Source organism: Cetorhinus maximus, chromosome 11 (assembly GCF_964194155.1).
Source record: "Cetorhinus maximus chromosome 11, sCetMax3.hap1.1, whole genome shotgun sequence".
NCBI lineage: Eukaryota > Metazoa > Chordata > Chondrichthyes > Lamniformes > Cetorhinidae > Cetorhinus > Cetorhinus maximus.
Window position 1 is genome coordinate 3042890 of NC_135889.1, and position 7157 is coordinate 3050046.

Consider the following 7157-nt stretch of genomic DNA (forward strand, 5'->3'; position numbering starts at 1 on the left):
TTCAGAGCAGAACTGGATATGTTCAGAGTGACACTGTATTCATTCACAGTGGCACTGTATTCATCCAGATTGGCACTGCATTTTATCAGATTGGCACTGCATTCATTCAGAGTGACACTGCATTTGTTCAGATTGGCACTGCATTCATTCAGAGTGACACTGTATTTGTTCAGATTGGCACTGCAATAATTCAGAGTGACACTGTATTTGTTCAGATTGGCATTGCATCCATCCAGATTGGCACTGCATTTGTTCACCTTGGCAATGCATCAGTTCAGAGTGGCACTGCATTTGTTCAGATTGGCACTGCATTTGTTCAGAGTGGCTCTGCATTTGTTCAGAGTGGCACTGCATTCGTTCAGGGTGGCACTGTATTTGTTCAGATTGGCACTGCATTTGTTCAGAGTGGCACTGAATTTGTTCAGAGTGGCACTGCACTTGTCCAGAGTGGCACTTCATTTGTTCAGAGTGGCACTGCATTCGTTCAGAGTGGCACTTCATTCATTTAGATTGGCACAGCATTCAGTCAGAATGGCACTGTATTTGTTCAGAGTGCCACTGTATTCATTCAGAATGGCACTGTATTCATTCAGTGTGGCAAAGTATCGTTCAGGGTCGCACTGCAATCGTTCAGGGTGGCACTGTAGTTGTTAAGACTGGCACTGCATTCATCCAGAGTGGCACTTCATTCATTCAGAGTGGCATTGCATTCATTCTGGGGGGCAATGCATTCATATAAAGTGGCACTGCATTTGCTCAGATTGGCACTGCATTCATTCAGTTGACACTGTATTCATTCAGAGTGGCACTGCATTTGTTCAGAATGGCTCTGAATTTGCTCAGAGTGGCACCGCACTCGTTCAGAGTGGAACTGTACTCATTCAGTGTGGCAAAGTACACGTTCAGAGGTACACTGCATTCGTTCAGAGTGGCACTGTATTTGTTTAGATCAGCACTGCATTCATCCAGGGTGGCACTGAATTCATACAAAGTGGCACTGTATTCATTCAGAGTGGTACGATAGTCATTTAGAGTGGCACTGCATTCATCCAGAGTGGCACTGCATTCATTCAGATTGGCACTGTATTCATCCAGAGTGCATCCTTATTTGTACAGCGTGGCACTGTATTCATTCAGAGTGGCACTGCATTCATCCAGAGTGGCACTGTGTTCATTCATAGTGACACTTATTTGTTCAAAGTGGCACTGTATTCATCCAGATTGGCACTGTATTTGTTCACGTTGGCACCACATCAGTTCAGAGTGGCACTGCATTTGTTCAGACTGTCACTGTATACATTCTGAGTGCCACTGCAATCATTCAGAGTGATCCTGTATTTGTTCAGAGTGGCACGGTATTCATTCAGAGTGGCACTGCATTCATTCAGGCTGGCAATGCATTCATTCAGGCTGGCAATGCATTCATCCAGATTGGCACTGCCTTCATTCAGAGTGGCACTGTATTCATTCACAGTGGCACTTTATTCATCCAGATTGGCACTGCATTTGTTCAGATTGACCCTGCATTCATTCAGAGTGGCACTGTATTCATTCAGAGTGGCACTGCATTCATTCAGAGTGGCACTGTATTTGTTCAGAGTGGCACTGTATTTGTTCAGAGTGGCACTGCAATCATTCATAGTAACACTGCAATCATTCAGAGTGGCTCTGTATTTGTTCAGTGCGGCACTGCACTCGTTCAGAGTGACACTGTATTTGTTAAGCTTGGTACTGCATCCGTTCAGTGTGGCACTGCATTAGTTCAGAGAGTCACTGAATTCATTCAGAGTGACGCTGTAGTCGTTCAGAGTGGCGCTGTATTCCCCAAAGTGGCACTGCAGTTGTTCAAATTGGCTCTGTATTCAGTCAGAGTGGTGCTGTGTTCATTCAGAGTGCCACTGTATTCATTCAGTGTGGCACTGTAGATGTTAAGACTGGCACTGCATTCATCCAGAGTGGCAATGCATTAATTCTGAGTGTTACTGAATTTGTTCAGAGTGGCACTGCATTCGTTGAAATTGGCACTGCATTCATGCAGAGAGAAACACTATTGATACAGAGTGGCACTGTATTCATTCAGAGTGGCACTGCATTCATTCAAGCTGGCATTGCATTCATCCATATTGGCACTGCATTCATTCAGAGTGACGCTGTATTCGTTCAGAGTACCTCTGTATTCACCCAGAGTGGCACTGCATTTGTTCAGAGTGTCACTGCATTCATTCAGAGTGCCGCTGTATTTATTCAGAGTGGCACTGCAATCATTCAGAGTCGCACTGCATTTGTTCAGATTGGCACTGCATTCATTCAGAGTGACACTGTATTTGTTCAGATTGGCATTGCATCCATCCAGATTGGCACTGCATTTGTTCACCTTGGCAATGCATCAGTTCAGAGTGGCACTGCATTTGTTCAGACTGTCACTGTATACATTCTGAGTGCCACTGCATTCGTTCAGGGTGGCACTGTAGTTGTTAAGACTGGCACTGCATTCATCCAGATTGGCACTGCATTTGTTCAGATTAGCACTGCATTCATTCAGAGTGAGACTGTATTTGTTCAGAGTGTCCCTGCATTCATTCAGAGTGACACTGTATTCGTTCAGATTGGCACTGTATTCACCCAAGGTGGCACTGCATTTGTTCAGATTGGCTCTGTATTCAGTCATACTGACACTGCCTTCATTCAGAGTGGCACTGTATTCATTCAGAGTGGCACTATAGTCATTTAGAGTGGCACTGCATTCATCCAGAGTGGCACTGCATTCGTTCAGATTGGCACTGTATTCACCCAGAGTGCATCCCTATTTGTACAGTGTTGCACTGTATTCATTCAGAGTGGCACTGCATTCATTCAGAGTGGCACTGTGTTCATTCATAATGACACTTATTTGTCCAAAGTGGCACTGTATTCATCCAGATTGGCACTGCATTTCTTCAGATTGGCACTGTATTTGTTCACATTGGCACCACATCAGTTCAGAGTGCCACTGCATTCATTCAGAGTGATACTGTATTTGTTCAGAGTGGCACTGTATTCATTCAGAGTGGCACTGCATTCATTCAGAGTGGCACTGCATTCATTCAGGCTGGCAATGCATTCATCCAGATTGGCACTGTATTCATTCAGAGTGACACTGTATTCATTCACAGTGGCACTGTATTCATTCAGATTGGCACTGCATTTGTTCAGATTGACACTGCATTCATTCAGAGTGGCACTGTATTCATTCAGAGTGGCACTGCATTCATTCAGAGTGGCTCTGTATTTGTTCAGAGTGGCACTGTATTCGTTCAGAGTGGCACTGCAATCATTCATAGTAACACTGCAATCATTCAGAATGGCTCTGTATTTGTTCAGTGTGGCACTGCACTCGTTCAGAGTGACACTGTATTTGTTAAGCTTGGTACTGCATCCATTCAGTGTGGCACTGCATTAGTTCAGAGTGTCACTGCATTCATTCAGAGTGACGCTGTAGTCGTTCAGTGTGGCGCTGTATTCCCCAAAGTGGCACTGCAGTTGTTCAGATTGGCTCTGTATTCAGTCAGAGTGGCGCTGTATTCATTCAGAGTGCCACTGTATTCGTTCAGAGAGGCACTGCAGTTGTTAAGACTGGCACTGCATTCATCCAGAGTGGCAATGCATTAATTCTGAGTGATACTGAATTTGTTCAGAGTGGCACTGCATTCGTTCAAATTGGCACTGCATTCATGCAGATAGAAACACTATTGATACAGAGTGGTACTGTATTCATTCAGAGTGGCACAGCATTCATTCAAGCTGGCATTTCATTCATCCATATTGGCACTGCATTCATTCAGAGTGAAACACTATTGATACAGAGTGGCACTGTATTTGTTCAGGCTGGCATTGCATTCATCCAGATTGGCACTGCATTCATTCAGAGTGACACTGTATTCATTCACAGTGGCACTGTATTCATTCAGATTGGTTCTGAATGTGTTCAGAGTGGCTTTGAATTTGTTCAGAGTGGCACTGTCTTTGTTCAGAGTGACACTGTTTTTCTTCAGCTTGGTACTGCATCTGTTCAGAGTGGCACTGTATTTGTTCAGATTGGCACTGCATCAGTTCAGAGTGGCACTGCATTTGTTCAGATTGGCACTGCATCAGTTCAGAGTGGCACTGTATTTGTTCAGATTGGCACTGCATTTGTTCAGAGTGGCTCTGCATTTGTTCAGAGTGGCACTGCATTCGTTCAGGGTGGCACTGTATTTGTTCAGATTGGCACTGCATTTGTTCAGAGTGGCACTGAATTTGTTCAGAGTGGCACTGCACTTGTCCAGAGTGGCACTTCATTTGTTCAGAGTGGCACTGCATTCGTTCAGAGTGGCACTGTATTCATTCAGAGTGGCACTGCATTTGTTCAGAGTGGCACTGAATTTGTTCAGATTGGCACTGCATTCGTTCAGAGTGGCTCTGTATTTGCTCAGATTGGCACTGCATTCGTTCAGAGTGGCACAGTATTCATTCAGAGTGGCACTGCATTCATTCAGAGCGGCTCTGTATTTGTTCAGAGTGGCACTGCAATCATTCATAGTAACACTGCAATCATTCAGAGTGGCTCTGTATTTGTTCAGTGTGGCACTGCACTCGTTCAGAGTGACACTGTATTTGTTAAGCTTGGTACTGCATCCATTCATTGGGCACTGCATTAGTTCAGAGTGTCACTGCATTCATTCAGAGTGACGCTGTAGTCGTTCAGAGTGGCGCTGTATTCCCCAAAGTGGCACTGCAGTTGTTCAGATTGGCTCTGTATTCAGTCAGAGTGGTGCTGTATTCATTCAGAGTGCCACTGTATTCGTTCAGAGTGCCACTGTATTCGTTCAGAGTGCCACTGTATTCATTCAGTGAGGCACTGCAGTTGTTCAGACTGGCACTGCATTCATCCAGAGTGGCAATGCATTCATTCTGAGTGATACTGAATTTGTTCAGAGTGGCACTGCATTCGTTCAAATTGGCACTGCATTCATGCAGATAGAAACACTATTGATACAGAGTGGTACTGTATTCATTCAGAGTGGCACTGCATTCATTCAAGCTGGCATTTCATTCATCCATATTGGCACTGCATTCATTCAGAGTGAGACTGTATTTGTTCAGAGTGTCACTGCATTCATTCAGAGTGACGCTGTATTCGTTCAGATTGGCACTGTATTCACCCAGGGTGGCACTGCATTTGTTCAGAGTGGCACTGCACTTGTCCAGAGTCGCACTGCATTTGTTCAGAGTGGCACTGCATTTGTTCGGAGTGGCACTGTATTTGTTCAGATTGGCACTGCATTTGTTCAGAGTGGCACTGCATTTGTTCAGATTGGCACTGCATTCGTTCAGAGTGGCACAGTATTTGTTCAGATTGGCACTGCATTCGTTCAGAGTGGCACAGTATTTGTTCAGATTGGCACTGCATTTGTTCAGAGTGGCACTGAATTTGTTCAGAGTGGAACTGCACTTGTTCAGATTGGCACTGCATTTGTTCAGAGTGGCACTGCATTCGTTCAGGGTGGCACTGTAGTTGTTAAGACTGGCACTAATTCATCCAGATTGGCACTGCATTTGGTCAGATTGGCACTGCATTCATTCAGAGTGACACTTTATTCATTCAGAGTGGTATTGTATTTGTTCAGCATGGCACTGTGTTCATCCAAAGTGGCACTGTATCCGTTCAGAGTGGCACTGCATTTGTTCAGAGTGGCACTGCATTTGTTCAGATTGGCACTGCATTTGTTCAGAGTGGCACTGCATTTGTTCAGAGTGGCACTGCATTTGTTCAGAGCAGAACAGCATTTGTTCAGATTGGCACTGCATTTGTTCAGAGCAGAACTGCATTTGTTCTGAGTGGCACTGCATTTGTTCAGACCAGAACTACATTTGTTCAGAGCGGCACTGCTTTTATCCAGAGCGGCACTGCATTTGTTAAGAGCAGAACTGCATTTGTTCACAGCGGCACTGCATTTGTTCAGATTGGCACTGCATTTGTTCAGAGCAGAACTGCATTTGTTCAGAGTAACTCTGCATTTGTTCAGTGTGGCACTGCATTTGTTCAGATTGGCACTGCATTTGTTCAGAGTGACACTGCATTTGTTCAGATTTGCACTGTATTTGTTCAGAGCGGAACTGCATTCGTTCAGATTGGCAGTGCATTTGTTCAGAGCGGAACTGCATTTGTTCAGAGCGGAACTGCATTCGTTCAGCGTGGCACTGCATTTGTTCAGAGTGGCACTGCATTTGTGCAGAGCGGAACTGCATTTGTTCCGAGCAGAACTGCATTCGTTCAAATTGGCACTGCATTCATTCAGAGTGAAACACTATTGATACAGAGTGGCACTGTATTCACACAGAGTGGCACTGCATTCATTCAAGCTGGCATTGCATTCATCCAGAGTGGCAATGCATTAATTCTGAGTGTTACTGAATTTGTTCAGAGTGGCACTGCATTCGTTCAAATTGGCACTGCATTCATACAGAGAGAAACACTATTGATACAGAGTGGCACTGTATTCATTCAGAGTGGCACTGCATTCATTCAAGCTGGCACTGCATTCATCCATATTGGCACTGCATTCATTCAGAGTGACGCTATATTCGTTCAGAGTTGCTCTGTATTCACCCAGAGTGTCACTGCATTTGTTCAGAGTGTCACTGCATTCATTCAGAGTGACGCTGTATTTATTCAGAGTGGCACTGCAATCATTCAGAGTCGCACTGCATTTGTTCAGAGTGGCACTGTATTTGTTCAGTTTGGCCCTGCAATCGTTCATAGTGACACTGTCTTTGTTTAGCTTGGTACTGCATTCGTTCAGTGGACACTGCATTTGTTCAGAGTGTGACTGCATTCATTCAGAGTGACGCTGTATTTGTTCAGAGTGGCACTGTATTCCCCAAAGTGGCACTGCATTTGTTCAGATTGGCTCTGTATTCAGCCAGAGTGAAACTGTATTCATTCAGAGTGGCACTGCATCCGTTCAGGGTGGCACTGTAGTTGTTAAGACTGGCACTGCATTCATCCAGAGTGGCACTGCATTCTTTCAGAGTGACACTGTATTCATTCAGAGTGGCACTGTATTCATTCAGAGTGTCACTGTATTCATTCAGAGTGACACTGTATTCATTCACAGTGGCACTGTATTCATCCAGAT